Source organism: Gorilla gorilla, chromosome 1, assembly GCF_029281585.2.
Source record: "Gorilla gorilla gorilla isolate KB3781 chromosome 1, NHGRI_mGorGor1-v2.1_pri, whole genome shotgun sequence".
Lineage (NCBI taxonomy): Eukaryota > Metazoa > Chordata > Mammalia > Primates > Hominidae > Gorilla > Gorilla gorilla.
Window position 1 is genome coordinate 173370203 of NC_073224.2, and position 19684 is coordinate 173389886.

At 38.2% G+C, this 19684-nt stretch overlaps 1 protein-coding gene across 39 annotated transcripts in view; it reads right to left on the minus strand.

The window, feature by feature from the left end:
- Nucleotides 1-19684, minus strand: part of SGIP1 (SH3GL interacting endocytic adaptor 1) — a 216292-nt gene that overhangs the window by 124267 nt on the left and 72341 nt on the right. The gene's annotated exons all lie outside the window — the stretch shown is intronic.

Sequence of the window (19684 nt, forward strand, 5' to 3'; positions counted from 1 at the left end):
CTGCAGGGCTTCTTAATCCTAGGGGCGTAAGACACTGACTACTCTATGCTCCCCATAAAATGTTGCTCTTATATGTATTATGATATATCAAAGGGTATCACCTATTATTCCCTGTGTCAGTTTCCCTAGTAGGCTCTGATCCTTTCTTGAACAAAGGCCAAGGCTCCCTCATTTATAAGTCCAGATAATATTTGTGATTTCAAATATCTTCCAGGAAGCACCATTCAAGCAGCACTGGCTAAGAAAGCCCTTTTCTTCCATCCAGACAAGGCAAGCCCAGTCTTGGTTCTTCTGTACTTCTCTTGTCAAGGCTGTTTGTGTTTCCCATCCCTCACATGTTCCATAGTTACAGACATGCCTTGTGCTTCTGTTAGTGAGTATTATTCAAATATACTAAATGTTTATATATTCAAACCTTAGACTTATTATTGGTGGTTTGGAAAGTCTTCTTGAGAAATTGGAGCTGAGAAAGTCACTGATATTTCAGATTTGTTTGGTGCTACCAGGTGGAACAAAGGGAAAAACAATGACAGATTCAGTGAGTTGATGATACATTTTTCCAAAACATGTGAGTCAGCCCAAACCACTCAGACTATCTGAGTCATTCATTATCTGCCTCTTAGGATACTACTCAAATACAATCTTCAAAATGTCTCTGTTCTGTCTAATTTTGTATTTTAATAGTCATCCATTTAAGACATTTAGGTCTTTAAAATGTCAATTTTTTTAAAAGTCCTCCCACATAAAACTATTTTCCGTTACTCTCCACATGATGAGCTTACAGGAAAATGTATTGACATTTAAAACAACCCACCCATAATATTAAGAAACACCTTCTCCCCTTTTATTTTTCATTTTGTTTATTAAAAACTTCTTTCTCACCTCTAATTGTCTTATTCCCTTATAAGGACAAAGTATCATAGTTACATAATCATCAGTCTATCCCTACTATTTTCCTTGGTTTTCAAGTCTCCTAATTGGCTTCTCTTTGCTTCCGTTTTAGCTTTGAGCTCACAATGAATGCCATGTTCAGCAATCACCACTGGTTTTTACAGAACTGTAAAACCAATGCTATTATCATCTCAGGGTTTCAAGTGCTTTACTTCCTGTAACTTGACCTATGAGATAAAAAATAGCATGCCTTACCAAATATATCAGAAAATACACACACATTCCAGTACTGTTTGTATTAAATTGGTAACAGAACAGGAAATAGTAGTTTTCCATAGACCCTGTGCTGGTTTTGACCACCAAGTTTGGACAATAGCCAACGTGAACTAGGTCATGAACATCATGTGTTGTCCACTTTCCAGTGAAAAAAATGCACTGAATCAGGATCCAGGAGGCAGAGAGTCCATTCCCAGCATCAGTTCTAATTGCATAGCTTAATACAAGTTATATTACCTTTATGTTTCAACCTCTCAGCCTATAACAAATCAGCGAACGATAAGAGACGAAAGAATCTGCACACCTTCACAAAATGCCATGCCTATATCTGTAGCTTTACTTTCACTGGAAATCATGTTTTTAACACATGAAATACACTTATACATAGAATGTCAATAGGCATACACACAATATGTGAAATTCTAGAAAAAAAATACCCTAATCAAATTGTTGAATAAGAAAAAAAGGTTGGGCCAGGTGCAGTGGCCTATGCCTGTAATCCTAGCCGTGTGGGAGGCTGAGGCGGGTGGATCACTTGAGGTCAGGAGTTCGAGACCAGCCTGGCCAACATGGTGAAACCCTGTCTCTACTAAAAATACAAAAAAATTAGCCTGGCGTGGTGGTGCACACCTGTAGTCCCAGCTTCTTGGGAGGCTGAGATGGGAGAATTGCTTGAATCTGGGAGGCAGAGGTTGTAGTGAGTCAAGATCAGGCCATTGCACTCCAGCCTGGGTGACAAAGTGAGACTTCATCTCCAAAAAAAAAAAGAAAAAAAAAGATTGAAAACTTTTTACTTCTTCAAAAGTGGAAAGGTTTAAGAAGTTTACAAAAAATATGAAGAAAACTGAAAGACTAAAGCAAATGAAGTTATGAAAGTAAGTTATTCATATCTTAGTGAATCTTTCAGAAGATCCAAGGAGAAAACAATCACACCAACTGTGTTAAAATTGAGTGAAGGGAAGTGTGTTCATGTCTTTTGAGAATTCATCAAAAAATACTGAAACTCTTCAACAAAGAGCAACAATAGTCAAGGATCTTATAGGAATAACAAATTTAAGACACTATGTTCAATAATCCGATAAGTTTTAAAAACAGTATATCCAATGATTTTTGACTTCAGGTAGTTATGATTACAATATAATTGCATCTGGGGTGGAGCACAAATTTTTTTGTCAACTATTTTTTACCAAAAATAGGAGGGCAAAAACTAAGCGTCCTTTAAGAAATGTGATGACTCTTCCCTTGCCAACATCAAAACAAAAACATCTAAAGGGAAATAATTTTACTGTCTTGATAATCTGGGGTTAGAATGGTTCTCTCCCAAGCTATGGAATTGAGAACACTTTCTTATGTGGATCCAAAACTGCCACACTGTGTGTCTGGCCTGTGCCTCTAACTTCTCCACCAAATTCAGATTCCTTTAGCTTCTTTTGGTGTTGTGGGAAACAACCACACACACACACAAAATTAAATATAGATGGATTTTTAAAAGGTTGAAAACTTATTTCAAACTAGGCAGCCCAGTTATAATGTTACCAGACAAATATCATCAATGTCTTACCAGATAAGATAAATAAAGTAACAGATGTGGAAATCGATGATAGTGATAGTGTCAAAAATACAGAGTAGAAAGAAATTTTGTCATTGGAATACTACCAGCTACCAGTGCTGAGGTCCTACCTATTGCCCAGGCACTGGATGCGTATGTTGCCTCCTTTAAATCTCTTACAAACTTTGTGAAAAAGTAGGTGGTATTTTTCCCTAAAGTAGTGAGCCTGAGAGTTTGCCTAAGTTAGGTTTTATTATCTTCATCCCCAGCAAGGAAACTGGAGGCTACTCTTACTCCAGTACTCCCCAGCATGTTGGAGTTCTTCAGGGCTTTGTCCTAGGCAATTCTATATCCTTTTCTGAGGGTGATTTCATCCACTCACGTGGTCTCATTCATCATATGTATGCAGATAAATCCTGAATTTATAGGTGAGGCCCAGCACAATCTCATGAGCTTCTGAATACAGAGTACTTCTCATACTCAGGCTCCTACAGAGACATCAGATTTCTTCAAAAACCTTCAGACTCTACTTTTAATACATATGTAATAAAAGCTGTAAAGATATGCCCAATCATTTAGTTTCTAATTATTTTGTGAATAAAATTCCTTTTACAATGAAATGGCTCTCCATCAACAGATAAATGGATAAGCAAAATGTGGCCTAGCCATGCAATGGAATACTATTCAGCCATAAAAAGGAAAAAAGTACTGATACAGGCTGCAATGTGAATGAACCTTGAAAATACTATGCTAAATGAAGGGAGCCAAATGCAAAGAGCCACGTATTACGTGATTTCATTTATATGAAATTTCCAGAGTAGGCAAATTCATTAATACAGAAAGCAGATTGGAGGTTGACAGAGGCCGAGTGGACTGGGAAAAGGGAATGGCTGCTTAACGAATACAGATTTCCTTTTGGGGTGATATAAAGTTCTGGAACTTGATGGTGGTTATGTTGCATGACATTGAGAACGTACTAAATGCCACTGAGTTTTACTCTCTAAAATGGCCAAAACGGAAAATTTTATTTTGTATGTATTTTACCATGATAAAAAAGAAATGGAATAGTTCAAGCCAGATTATTCTGTGACAAGGGAGGACAAGGATGGGAACAAGTGGGGAAGAAAAGAAAGAAACAAGGCAGATTGGCTTAAAAGTTTGTGGCACATGTTACTGCTTTTGGTTTTTGTCTTGTTTTGCCAAAGTTGTCAAATATTTAGTAAAGACATCAATATGGTCACAAATTCCTGTTCATAGTGACCTTCAGAATCAAGAAAGTAATATTTCCATGAGAATTTACAACAGACATCCAGCTTTTCTCACTCATGTATCAGAAGTTTGCAAAAAGCTTTTCATAAGCAAATGCATTTTTGTCATGATGCTTGCTCCTTTGATCTGTTCTCCTAAAATCACAATGTTATATTAATCCCACTAGATGGTGAACTCCATGAAGTCAGCAGCTCCATCCATGCGGGCATCTTGTTTATTTTCACCTCCCCATGTCGCATGAAAAGAACATTCTTTAAAATAATTGGCTCAATTGTGTTAAAAGAGAGGCAGTATTTCTCAATCCCCTTTTCAAACTGCAAATAAGGCCCCATTGGAAGCTTGTGAAGGCAGTTTGTTAGGGCAAAACCTCAATTTTAAAATGAAACAGAAAAACATGCATTGCCTATAGAAAGGATAAATACTGTTTCATGAAACTCTTGGCCAAATTGGATGGTGATATAAAATACATTTCTTATGTGATATGGTTTGGCTTTATGTCCCCACTCAAATCACATCTGGAATTGTAATCCCCACATGTCAAGGGAGGGACCTGATGGAGGTGATTGGATCATGGGGGCAATTTTCCCCATGCTGGTGAGAGAGTTCTCATGAGAGCTTATGCTTTAAGTGTGGCACTTCTCCTCCTCCCACTCTCTCTGTCTCTCTGTCTCTCTCCTCTGCTGCCATGTAAGACGTGCCTTGCTTCCCCTTCACCTTCTACCATGATTGTGAGTTTCCTGAGGCCTCCCCAGCCATGTGGAACTGTGAGTCAATTAAACCCCCTTTCTTTATAAATTACCCAGTCTTGGGTAGTATCTTTATAACAGTGTCAGAACGGCTAGTACATTATGATAGATTGCAGGTCAAGAATAGTTTGAAAGACATTTTTTTAAAAAACTTTTTAAAAATAACCTTTTTAACTTGAAACAAAAATTAGTGTGTTTACTGGTGTTTTTCTCTGAATCTTCCCTAAAGTAACTAAAAAAACTCCCACAAAGTACCTTAGAATTTCCTGGCTTTAAGAGTATACAGACCTGCAGGTGAAGAAGAAACAGTACAGCAGAAAAAATAAACTATCTTTATCCATTTTCTTTTCTCCTGAGTACAACTGATAGGAATTGTAGGGATTCATTAAGTAAACATCAAATTTTGAATTTGAGCCACTTTTAAATGTTACACTGAAAGGAGAATTGTTTAGAGGAAACCTTTAGAAAGGAAACTTGGACTCTATACTAATTTTAGGTAAAACATCAAAGTCTCATACTCCAAAGAACCTACAGAGGTTTTGCTTGTTTAGTTTTATTTCTATTTTATTTTATTTTTAAAACACACCTGAAATATTTTTCTCCATACAAATGAAGACTTTTCTGTAGATCGCCAAGTGGAGGTCACACTCCTGGAGCTGAGTCCCAAACAGAAGACACTGAGGTGTTTGCATTCTGTAGGCAGAAGCTGAGGACCAGACACAAGACGCTGCTCGCCTTAACCCACGATGCTGTCTCCTAGAAGTGTAAGTGGAGAGTCCTGCCAATAACCCCTCCTTTCTCTCCTTGTCCTGTATTCCTGCCATTCCATTGCTAGCTGGTAACAGAACAACATGGAGAGGCCAAATGTAGAATGGTCACCTTCCTATCAGCATCTTAGCAGAAATGTAGAATGGTCACCTTCCTATCAGCATCTTAGCTTATCACCCAAGCTAACTTAAAGGGACTGGGGTGGGAAGAGAGGTGGGGCAGGTACAAACCAGAGAAGAGCCAAAGACAAAGCCAGGTTCTAACACTGGGGCAGGCAGGGCCTGCGGGAGAGGGCGTTCTGTCTTTGAAAGCACTTCCTTTTTGCCCACCTTCCTTACTCACCTCATAGTCTTGCTACACATTGCTTTCTCTAATAACTCTTTATTGTGGTGTTAGAACCTCTATATAAATGTACTGCCTTTAAAATTGTTGAAAAGGCACCACTTTTGGAGATCATGTTCCTAAGGTGCATTTGCTCCTCCTGCCTCTCATCCCTCACTGTGCTTTTAAACAGAGCTTGGACAAGACAAGGACTAGGAACAAAGCCAGCTCTAGGAGTGACCTAGAGCTCTGGAGAAGAAGAGGAGCTTTAAGAAGAGGAGGTAAGTTGGCAATGACCGCTCTTTAGGATCAATATGTAGAACCCAGTTAATAGTGGAATGCCATCTGTTCCTCACGTATCTCCCCCAGAAGCATGCAAATGTGCGCTTCCAAAAACTGAAGTAGGGTGACAGGGTGGAAGGGAACAAAATATGTGACCATACTCAGAATCCAAAGATCTGGGTTTAAAACCCAATTTGACTGCCTTCCAGCTATCATTTGCAGCAACATTGATAGAGAGTCTAAGAGGTACCGTGCTACTTTCCATATAAGATTCGTGTTCTCACAAGATATGCGATTTGGAGGGACAATCTTAATTCTCTCTCTGTAATCACTAGGGGTGAGGGAAAGGCAGCTCTTGTTTACTGAGAACCTTGCATGTGCCAGGCACTGTGTCAAGCACTTTAATGCAGACCAATTCTTTCAACAACCTCAGAAGGTATTACTAACTCCCTGTCTTTGGATTAAGAAACAGACTCAAAGTAAGTAAGTTTCTCTTTCAAAGTCACTAAACAAATGAGTAACAAGACCAAGATGTTGAGCTAGGTCTGTTTGGCTCCAGAGTCAAGCAACTTCTTTCAGAATGGTCATGATGATTATTGCAGTACCTGGTGCACAGAAGACATGTCATCAATGTTTGTTAAACAATTTCTTAAAAAGCTGCTTAGTGTTTATATAATCATTTTTTTTAAACTAATGACTTTTGCCGATGTTTGCAATCTACATTCCATTGGTGGACAATTTTTTGATATTTATTTGTGTATATAGATGCATTAGGGAAGGAGGAGAAGGAGCCCCAAACTATACCGGATGGACCAATCTGAGTACACAGACCTTCGGCCAGAGAGCAGGGACTCAGAGTGAGGGATGTGCTAAGGCTACATTACATTTTAGGTGGGAAATGTGCACAATGATACACTAAAAACTCAATTTAGCTCAAAACATGTATCATAAAAAAATTAATAGACATAATGTACTGAGTAGTTGTGATGTTTCAGGAAATTTATCAGGAATTTTCTTATCTTAGTTCAACACAATTTAATAAGATGGGAGCTATTATCATATTGATTCTATATCATGGCGCATGAGAAGAACCTGATGCCAGATCGCACAGGTGATAAATAGCAGATCACATTTTAAAACACCCTCTGCCTGACTCCAGAGTCCAGGCTCCTCGTGACTTCGGAATATCTTTTGTTAGTCATCATAATTTATTTTATCCTCTTATTGAAAACAAAAAACAAGAATGCGATTTTTTTGAAAAAATGGAGAGTTATTTTTAGGCAAGTTAGGCTGCACATTTCTTATACGCAAAGGCTGTATTTTGCATGTTTAAATCTTTATATACTGCCCAGTGAACATAAAGGGACCCCATAAATATTTGCTAAATGGATTATTTCTGTAATAAATATACATTTTCAGCTTCAGTCTTCATTAACTTGGAGGGTTACTCAAAGGTGAATCACATGTAATGGAATTACTTATTTTCTGCAGGAACCCAGGCCAAATATTTGGTCTCAGTAATAAAAAACAGGCAAATTTAATTGCCCTGGGCACAATGCCGCATATTGACAGCAACTCTAGACTGGCTATATCTTTTCATTATGATGCTCACTGTATTTCTGTCAGAAAAGATTAAGGCGCTTTGTGTATCAGCTTTTCCTCTAGGTTTTAAATATAGTCACTGTAATCCAATTCAGATTCTTTGTCATCAGAAGTTCTTACAGAAAGACATAAGACCAGTTAAGATGGAGGCCAGTTGGTCCAGTGATTTTTTTAATGATATTTATGATTTCCCGTGCATAGACTACTGCCTAGGGTATAAGAGATGCTTCATAAAGGCAAGTGCCAGGAAGTAGAAAATGTAGAGTTCAGTGTCTAGCAGTACCTGGTGCAAGGTAGTCATTCAGTAAGTGTTTACAAGCCGTTCTACATATTTGCAATTCTAACCAAGATGAACTGTTCAAAGTCGGTCGGCATGTGGTTTTGGTCTGAATGCTTCACCTACGTTTCTACTTGACTTAAAGGAAATCCAGGTGATCTCTGTACTAAGTATGCACAAAACCTCTTTAAAAGATAATACCTCATCATTCTGAGCTGAGCACTGAAGCTTTTGGGAGAAATCTTAAGGTCACACTCCATTAGCAATAGATTGCAAAAGGGTCTGATATAAATGACAACTTGAAATTCAGATTTGATATATAAAAATTCATGCTGAGACACTAAAATTGAGATTTCTAGAGGGTAATTATGAACTTCAAGGGGCTAAAAATGACTTTAAAAAAGAAATATTTATTCTTTTGGTGACATAGAAGAAAATGTTAAAGAAGATGGTCATGAAATAGGTTTGCTACAAAAGGACTTGGTGTTTGCTGTGCCAATATTAATGTAATGATGCAGTTGAATATAATTGGGAAGAATTTTAAGCAGGTGGTCAACTTCTGTTAAGCTATAAGAACTGTACAAAGATCCATGGGGAGCAGACATAGTTGTAAAGTATGAGCTTTGAGATTGGAAACTTCTTCCTAAGACAAGTTCCTAGGACTACTTCCTAGGACAAGTTTCTTGACTTCTCTGAGTCTCAGTTTTCTCAGCTATCTATCATAAAAGGTTTTTGTAAGGTTTAAATAAGTATAAAAACCCAGTACGACACCTAAAATATATTGTGCATCACTTTATGCAGATTTTTCTTGCTTTTCTTGGAATTTTGATAGTTATAAAACAACCAGAAATCAGCTCTTTTAACAGATCACATAAAAGACACTAAATGACACTTACAGGAGCCTCATAACTCTATTCCTTTAGAAATAAAATATGACATCAAAATTTGAAAATCATCAAAATTTGAAAATAATCAAAATTTCAAAACCTCAAGCTTTTCTTTGTTAGAGCAATAATAACAAAACCAAACTCAGTCTCAAGAGATGTCATTGACTAACATCTATCATAAAAGATAAGTGGGGATTAAAACACTCACAACAAGAAGTATAACTCTTTCATGCAGCAGGAAAATACAGCATTGATGAAGCCTTCTCTTTGTGCAGGTCTGTTACAAACTTCAATTGATCAGTTGGTCTTTCCATTGTGATCTGAAAGTAGGTCAGTGCTCCTTCTACTTGGGTTAGAGATATCACAGAATTTGGAGTTTCCTGCCTAGCCTATTTGGGAGACACACAAGTTTTGCATGAAGGAGAATACTTTAAACACTAGGTAAATTAATTTGACCTGTTCCCTTAGAACCTTGATCTGTAAAAAGGTTACTTTCTTTTTCTCTCCTCCATTTTCTCACACTACAGTCATTTATTTTCTTCACATCCTTCCATCTCCAGTCCCTCCCTGGCCTGACAATGACTTGTAGAAAGCATTTAAATTAATGGTCCTTCTCAGATAGACTTTTTAGGCATAAACAGAAAAATTCAATTGAATTGTAATTCATCAAACCAATTGAGGTTTAAAAAACCCTCCATTTTCCACAAGAAAATGAATTCAAAAGAAAATGTACTGGATAATACCAGAAATGCTTTTCTATATGCCCTTTCGTTTTTATATTTCATTCAGGGAATAGGAGGCCAGTCCTTTGGTAAAATCTATAAATTCTTACTACATGTATCATTTAATCGTTCAAGTTAAATTATTCAAAGATCAATTTAAAAAGGAAGCTGGTGGACATGTGCAGTGGCTCACACCTGTAATTCCACCACTTTGGGAGGCTGAGGCGGGCGGGTCACCTGAGGTCAGGAGTTCGAGAACAGTTTGGCCAAAACGGTGAAATCCCATCTCTACTAAAAATAGAAAATTAGCCTGGAGTAGGGCGCATGCCTGTAATCCCAGCTACTTAGGATGCTGAGGCAGGAGAATAGCTTGAAACTGGGAGACAGAGGTTGCAGTGAGCCAAGTTCATAGCATTGCACTCCAGCCTGGGCAACAAGAGCAAAATTCCGTTTCGGAAAAAAACAAAACAAAACAAAACAAAACAAAACAAAACAAAACAAAACAAAACAAAAAAGGCCGGGGGCAGAGGCTCATGCCTGTAATCCCAGTATTTTAGGAGACCGAGGTGGGTGGATCACCTGAGGTCAGGAGTTCGAGACCAGCCTGACCAACATGGAGAAACCCCGTCTCTACTAAAAAAATACAAAATTAGCTGGGCGTGGTGGCACATGCCTGTAATCCCAGCTACTTGGGAGGCTGAGGCAGGAGAATCACTTGAACCTGGGAGCCGGAGGTTGTGGTGAGCTGAGATCACACCACTGCACTCCAGCCTGGGTGACAAGAGCTAAACTCCATCTCAAAAAAAAAAAAAAAAAAAGACAGCTGGAACATATCCCCCATTAGAATTCTTCTGTTTAATTCTAACCTACTATGTGGAGGCAGAGAGGTAGATAAAGTAGGAGATTACATGGTACTACCCTTTCTATACACCACAGGCTATTAGCCAACTTTATTTAATAAGGATCTATGAAGTCTACTTCTAAAAAGCGATATAAATGGTTTAAAAAGTTAAAAATTATGTATGTAAATATGAAGTTATTTTTGAAAAAATCAGCCATCAGATAAACACACATAGAAATAAAAGGTTTTAAAGGAAAATTAATATGCAGTATATGCTCTAAATTCTTTGGAGAGGCCTTAAAGGCTACCAGGATGCATGTAGAGTGATCCTGTTTGCAAGATTTATAATAATAATGACCATCAATATATTTATTCATCTGTCCTCCATCCATCCATCCTTTGGCTATAAATCACAATAGGTAACATAAATTCACTGTCATGAAATTCATCCTGTTGGATCACTTAAATCCATCAAGTTACAGTGAACACCTGCTCTCCCTTAGTCTTTCCTCAAGTCAACTCTCTTGGAAAATTAACCCTTGGCAGGCTTGCAGATTTATTAAGCCATCCCTTCAGAATTTTAGAGTAAACAGTCATGTCATTATTCTCTGTCTTTACTTGCAGATCTTCTATTTCAAACATTTAAATACGTATTTGTTGCTCTACTAATGATTCTCAGATCCTAGGTCCTCATATTCAACTGGCAAGATTAGAATGATAATTTTTCTCATCACTGGTATTTTCTTCACCAATTGTCCAGTATTGGGCAGGGATATAACTCTAGCATTTCATTCAATGCTTAGAGTCTTCCAAGCTCTGGAGTATTTGGCATCACTATCAGAAGATATCTTCATCTTCTCAATCAGTGGTCAGTAGAAAAGGAACCTGTTGAGCATCTATCATGTGCCAGAGACTTTTCTAGACTAGAGATACAACATCTAATATTACCTTCTAATTATGTGCAATCAGAGACCAGTTACTAAAAGCCTGAAGCACTCTTTCCATTAGGTCACTGTTACCCACTTTAGTCATCTACTTATCAAAGGCGCGTATATGCATTATTGCGTGGTGTTTGAGGTGAAGAGTGACATGAAGATGAGGTTGCCAGGAGTCAATCATGCAAGTTTTAGAAAGTCAGGTTAAAGACCTTAGATTTTAGGCTGGGTGAGGTGGCTCACACCTGTAATCCCAGCACTTTGGCAGGCTGAGGTGGGCACATCGCTTGAGCTCATGAGTTGGAGACCAGACTGGCCAACATGGAAAAACCCCATTTCTACTAAAAATACAAAAAATAGCTGGGCATAGTGGTATGCGCCTGTAACCCCAACTACTTGGGAGGCTGAGGTGGGAGTATTCCTTTAGCCCAAGAAGCAGAGGCTGCAGTGAGTTGAGATTGCACCACTGCACTCCATCGTGGACGACAGAGTGAGACTCTGACTCAGAAACAAAACAAAACACAAAAAAAACTTAAATTCTAAGTGGAATGGGCAGGCGTTGAAAGTACTAGAGAGGTAGACAAAGTAGAAGGACAAGAAAGTGACGTCCTCTGATTTTTTTCCCTATCAGCAATGTCTATTACCTAGTGCCAGAAAACTTCAGGGAAACAGTAATTAATTTCTATAATACTTACTATGATAAGCTAAACAAATAGAGTGTTTTCTACAACACCAAAAGACAAAATTATATTGAGTATTGTTTTAGTGTTAAAAGTACTATGCTGTATACTTGTTTAAAAGCTAGCATTTAAATTATGATCTATAGTAGAGTTATGAAATGCAAACTCTCCCTAACTAGAATATTTAATTTACCAGAACAGCTGAATACCTGAACAGTTTTTAACTCTTAAAAATTTTCTGGTTTTGACAGTAATAAGCCAAGTCTGAGTTTTTAGCACTTCAGAGTTTTCCAGTTGCTACAATATGTAAATATACCAATGTTGACAATCTTAATTGGGATTTAAACTAATTTAGAGACTTCTTTTTCAACCTCCGTAATTCCTGAACTCAAATCCTCACAGAGTTTTGTTACATTGCCAGTCAGACATGACATCAGATTTTAGCTTTACCACTAACTGTGTAATATCAAAAAAAATCATTTAATCTCTCAAGAATTCAGTTTCTATGCCTTCTTCACATGATTATTGTATTAAATGAGAAAATGGGTTTGGATATATACATCAAGTGCTACCCAAGCAAAAATTAATATCATTTATTGATATAATTATTATTACCATTTTAGTTGAGAGTTGAGAAACAGTAAACTGTCATAGTATACATCATATAAAAGTAAAGAGTCCAACCCACTTCAAATGGTAAGGTCTTTCTCTTCCTTTGTTAATACAGAAAGGGGAGGAAAATCCACATCTCTTCACAAACCATCTAACAGTATGCTTTCCGATTCCTTCTGTTATAGTTTGGATGTTTGTCTTCCACATCTCATGTTGACATTTGATCCCTGATGTTGGAAGTGGTGCCAGTGGAAAGTGTTTGGGTCATGGGGGAGGATCCCTCATGAATGATTTGGTGTCATTCTCAAAGCAGTGAATGAGTTTTCACTCTGTTAATTTCTATGAGAGCTGGTTGTTAAAAAGAACCTGGCACCTCCTCCCCTCCTCTCTCTTGCTTTCTCTTGCCATGTGACTTCTGCACACACTGGCTTCATTTCATCTTCTGCCAGGAGTGGAAGCAGCCTGAAGTCCTCACTAGAAGCAGATGCTGGTGCTATGCTTCTTGTGCAGCTTGCAGAACCGAAAGCCAAATAAACCTTCTCTTTCTAAACTACCCAGTCTCAGGTATTTCCTTATAGCAACATAAGTGGACTAGGACAACTTCTGTTGAATAATATTGACTCTAAGATTCTGTAACATCTTATTTAATTTTCAGTAATCTATCAAGACAATCTAGTGTTCACATGAGGCATGTATAAACTAAAGCTGAATCTGTCATCTTCCTCCCCAGCCAGTTCTTTTGCCAGCGTTCCCTCTCCAAGTAAACTGGTGCCAACATCCTCCGAGATGCTCCATCCAGAAACCTAAGAAGTATCTTTGATTCTTTCTTTTCACAGCCAAACCATCAGAGAGTGCTGTTAGGTCTCTTTCTTGTGTCCATCTGATCTGTTCACATAGGCTTCTCCCATCGCATGAAGCTATCACCTTTGAGATATGGCCTCCAACATCGCCATGGAAAAGGAAGAGAATGTGAAGAAGTCACCTCAGATACTTTACCACTTCAGCCAGGAAGAGACAGAATTGTGCTATATACTGTTGGCCAGCAAGAGTTTGGCTTATGGACCATGTGGCCTCACCTACATGCGAGACACTGGAAACAAAGTCCCTGGCTGTGAAGCCACTCCCCAGCAACAGCTCTGCACTACACAGAAGAGAAGCTTGGCTCTTTGGAAGTCAACTAGCTGTTGTTTTTAAACCCCGTTATCCCTTCTCTGCAGCCCTGAGCTCTAGTCCCACATAATTAACTGGTTCTGCCATTTGCTACTTATGTTACTGTGAATAAACTTATACTTCTCTCAGCCTCAGTATTCATATCCACAAAATGGATCTTATCTCACAGGTTAGCTATGAAGACTAAATAAATCATGCATTCAGAAACTTAGCAAAATCAATCACTTATCACATTAAATATTTTGGTTTTTTAATTTTTATTTTTTATTCCCATAGGTTTTTGGGGAACAGGTGGTGTTTGATTACATGAATAAATTCTTTAGTGTTGATTTCTTAGATTTTGGTGCATCCATCACCTGAGTAGTATACACTGTACCCAATTTGTAGTCCTTTATCCCTCACCCCCCCCCCCACCCTTTCCCACCGAGTTTCCAAAGTCCATTGCATCATTCTTACGACTTTGCATCCTTGTAGCTTAGCTCCCACTTATGAATGAGAGCATACACGTTTGATTTTCCATTCCTGAGTTACTTTACTTAGAATAATGGTCTCCAATTCCATCCAGGTAACTGAAAATGACATTATTTAATTCTTTTTCATGCAATAAATGTTTTTGAGAAATTGAATATGTATGTAAAATTTGACCCCAGGATAATCCTTAAAATCGATGGAATTAAAAAAAAATCTATACTATGACTTACCGAATTCCTTTTTTCCCCTAAAGCTGATGGTTGAAGAAGACTTTAAAGTGTTTTGTTTCCTTCTCTTTCCTGCTAAAATCCTAATTTAAGCAAAAAGTTCCTGTTCTTGTATGGTGACTTTTAATCAGTTTCCACTGAAGGATTAGAAAGGCACAATGATAAGACACAACTAATGGGTAGCTAAATTACGTAACATCAGGTAAGAGATCAATGTCTGGTTCGGTAAGATGAGCAAAACTGAACTCCAGGGAAATTCAAACAACAGGCCCACAGCCACACAGAAAATTTTAGAGGAGCCTGGTCTCAAACTTTCATCCCTTTACTTCAATTTGGTATGCTTTCCCAACTTGCTTCATTAAATATGAGTGGGTATATATGTGTAATAAGTAACTATATATAATCACATAGAAAAACAAATGTTGATATCTTTACCTAGAGAGAACACAAACTCATACCTAGTTTCTGTAGTACTCCAGCATATAGAGTAGCTTTAGTTTTTTTGAGTATGGTTTTTGTATCTACTTCTACACTAAATATATCTAATTATTTTCTAAATGTCTAGAACAGTGTGGTGAACCCTATTTGGCTGAATAGCATTACCTGAAAATCTGACTCACATTTCCAGTGATGCTAATAACTTTTTAGCTGAAATTTGGCTCAGCGTTTTGATTAAATTTTCTGTTAAGTGCTCTAAAAAGACTTTGAACTGATGAGATTGTAACTTCAAAGACAGAAGGAAAGTAAAGGGTGACTTTAATAATGATGAAAAAAAAAGCCCAGAATAAGATATCATTAGAAATGGGATCTCTAGAAAAGCCAAGATCCAAATGCCAAATCTGAATGAAGTTAATTGTGTGGTGCTCTCCACAAATGTATTTTGTTTTTTCTAAAATAGTCACATTTACAAGATAAATTATATGCTGAATTCAAAAGTTTGCTAGCATCCTAGTCAGGTTGGCCCAGATATTTCTCCTCTGAAACTCAGTTGAAACCAGAGGCTAGCTCTAGTCTCTTCTGTTGAGTTGCTAGTCATCTAAATACATCCACGCATCTTGTTCAGTTCTCCCATTTGGCTTAACTAGTACAAACCTCTGTGATTTCACAGAATTCAATCTGTTATGAAGTCACCAGAACACAGAATTCCTTACTTGGTGTGGCATTAGGACCTGGTCTGCTATATTTCTCCAGTTTTATCTGTCACAGTAACTCTAAGCACTCCACTCTGAAACCAAACAAAAATTCTTTCTGTTCCCTAAACAAGTCTGCACATTTGTGCTCTACATATTTGCTTCTGTTTAGATGACTCTCTCTTTGGATGACTTTGTCTTCAAACTATGGCCACAGAAACCTTCCCCTTCCCAAGCTGACTCAGAAGTGCCCCACTCTACCTGCTGGAAGTTGGATTTCAAAATGGATATTTTTCCCTTTCTTCCAAATTTCACTTAAGACTTCATTATAAAACTTCTCAAATTTTGCCTCATATTACAGTTTACATGGTCTTTGTTCTTTTAGATTTTAAGCCAATTGAAGGCATTCATTTTATCTCATTCATCTTGTGCCCATTGGTGATCCTAGTTCAGTGTCCTGACTGCAGATGGAACATTCACCATACTGAGAAGAGGGCTCCAAGCCAAGCAAAGGCTCAAGTGTCAAAAGTGACCTTCATCCCTGTGGGATATAAGTGACCAAACCAGGAGCTTTTAAATTAAGACTTCCTCCATTACTGAGAAAAAAATCCTCGACTAAATACTTACTTGCTAATCTACACTTGTAAAAGAGCATGTATCATAAAAACAGCAAACACCCTAAAAATACAGCAAAGTAAATGAAGAAGCAGAAGGAAAGGTGAGATAAGGCATGGCGAGTCCATACAACACTGAAGAGACCCTCACACTCTCACTCAGTGCCTTCTCCTGTTTTAAGGTCAGCGAAAATCTTGTTAATCTCTTTTCCAGACTAGAAAAACAGCAGAAAATCAGAATGAGCCAAGGGGGCAAAGTTAAACATAAGTATTAATGGGAGCTGCCAGAGGGGAAATGAAACATCATATGCTTCAGAAAACCAGAGAGCTTTTATCTTCAGGCCAGCAGCCCGAAGCAGAAAAACAGTGTCTGGTAGCTCTGCTGAATTATAGCATAGTGTGTTAATTGATATTCTAAACAATGATCAATGTAAAAAGCGCTTTTAAAATGGTTTAAAATAGTTACAAAAATGTAACTTTTCATCATCAAAATATAGGTCAAATTACGTGTAATTATTTTTGCTTAAGAAATGTATTAGCAAGAATATATATACATATATTACAGATTAGAAATATTATCATCAGATATAAGGTTTTAAAAGGATACATCTTAATCTCCCAGAAAATAAGATTCTGTGAAATAAGAAGAGCTAGCTGTAAGCTAGCATTTATTAAATGCCTGCTATGTACTTTTCATGCATTATCACATGAAACTCACAGTACTACACTGTGAAGTGGGTGTGATCGTCTCCACTTTGCAGATGAGGAAGACCTCTCTGAGAAGTCCTGCAATTTGCCAACACGGCATGGATAGATAGTGATGAGCCTGGGCCACATTTGGACTCTTGGAAACCCAAGGCCAGTATTCTTGCCCCCTTTTCACGCTGTCTGGATGGGTGGATGAGGAGTGGGCATCTGGGGTACACAATGCCTTGACCATGTACACGCTGAACTCAGCTCACAAGATCTTTGGTGATCCCCGCATGCTTCCCCTATTCTCCTCTCCCAGCACTCCTGGGAACATCTGCTCTATCTGGTCTGTTCTGTCTGGTCTACTCAGTTTTCTTGCTAGTGTTGTTATAGAGAAAGAAATTTAAATGAAGAGAGAAAATAAAAAGCAATAGAAAGAACTGTCAGTGATGGCAAATGGGAACAAAATATCCCCTTTCCACCAAGTGCTAGCTTTTTAAGTAGGCTTCACCTCTAAAGCATATGAAGAGGCCAGTTGTCAGGCATCTTTGTGGAGGGTGTCCCCTGGTGGTGATGGTGTAGGGGGGTGGGGCATTACTCTAGACCTTTCGGGGAAACCCCTGTCACAGACTATATCCAGCCAGAGGGCAAGGGGAAAAGCAGTACTGTTTCTATCTCTGAATCGTCAGTTTCTATTTTAGTGACAAAGTGACAGAGATGACTTCTGGTTTTTCACTTCAAATACTTTCAGCCATCAATTTCCAGCCAAACCCACTCCACTGCTATGGCGCACCCTCTGTCATTCAGCTAGTGGCCAATGGTGGGCCACATCTGACATAGCTTGCTGTTCATGTCTGCCTGAGACCACACCCCAGTGTCTAGCAGGTTTTATTTATAAATAATGCATATGCAAGGATACTGGGCTACCTGAACACTGTGGGTGATAAAACTCCAAGTCCTGGTTCCTTGTCCTTGAGGCACTTTTCATTTGAGATAACTAAAGAGTGTTTCATTTTTGAAATATGAGAGAGTGAGGAAAAGTTTATGGTTAGGAGTAGAGTACTATAAACTCAAGCATGTTTCATCAACAATTAAGAAACAACTTGGAATGTCTGCTCGAATTCTGTTATTGAGAATCAAATGTAGTAAAATTCCTTTTACAACGTAGTACAGTTCACAGAAGCAGTGCATGGCTCCAATCCCTTTTTCATCAGGGTATGTCTTTTAAGATTCTAGGAAAAACATATTCATGAACATGGTATGATAAGTCTTACACCATATAGCAGTGACTCTTAATCTCTTTTTGGTCACAAACTCCAGTGAGAATCTAATAAAAGCTATAAATCCTCTCGTAAAATACAGGCAAGAACATATCTACCAATCCGTGTATAACATTCCTGGGAGTTTACAGGCTGCCTAAATGTATCCGCAAACCCCAATTTAAGTCCCTCACTCTGTAGGAACTCAATATATATAGTTTTTGCATTAATGTGTAAAAACAGTGAATGATAAATTATCTTGGCAGAGACAACCCAGCTATGCTGAGCATTATGATGACTCTTTGTCAGATACTAAATGAGCTGCTTAACACCTTGGAAGGAATCAGAGCCTGAGTCAGGCTTAGAATACACAGTATCTGTTCCTGGACTCATGATGATGGATGCTGTAAATTACAGTCAATCAGCCAAGCCCTCTGTCATGTCTCCCTCATGGAACCTTCTTATTTTTCCTCTGGCTGGTCTAGTCATCCATCTGTTCCTATTACACAGCCATCATGCTTTTGCTGGACCTGCAGCTTTCAAAGCTGAATAGAAGGAGAAAAAACCCAAATCAGTTATTTCAGAAGCAGAAATAGAAATAAAGAGCTTTGTCATTACCAATGATGATAAAGGAAAAAACAAACATAGTTCCTACTGTGTGCTAATGATTTAATACAATGCTAAACCCTTTCACATACCTTGTCTTGTTTAATCCTTAAATCGATCCTGATGGATAGGTATTATCCATGCCCTTTTTACATGTGGGTAGCCAGAGGTTCTGAGAGATTAACTGACTCATGTAAGACCCTGTGGTGAATAAATGGCACTAAGATTTAAACATATTTGAGCTTGACTACAGGCCTAGTATTTTTTCCTACTACATAATGCCTATTTTTAAAAAATCTGAGACTTAAGTTCATGCTTCCTATATTTTGAAATTATCTATGTCTGAGAGACCTCAGATCTTCCCCAGATGAAAAGATGTGCATGGAGGGAGAAAAAAGGTGACTTATACCTTCTAGAATACTCAGGTGAATTTCAACATCGAGGTTAGGTGGTCTTGGCTGAACCGTGAAGCAATCGAAACTTTACCTGGAAAACTGGGCCTCAGTCTGGGAGCGTTCAGACTCACACTGCCTTTTCTCTCAAGACATGGCTAATTGAACCACAGACATAATCAGTGGTATTGAGCAATAATGCTAAAACGTTGTATCCTCTTTCCATTCACCCTCAGACACCAAATTAGCCTTCACCTACATGTCCTTCTGGATCAAAAATAAAAACCTTGATGAACTGTCATGACAAAAATACCAGCTTGTTTTGGGCTATAAAGGGGTTGTGAGTCATTGTTTGGGCTGTGTTTGTTAAGGGCTCTGAGACACACTAGATAGCACAGTAGTTTTGTGACATCCAGACTGCCTCCTCTCATACACCTTTAAAACACAGTTTGATATAATGACTGAGG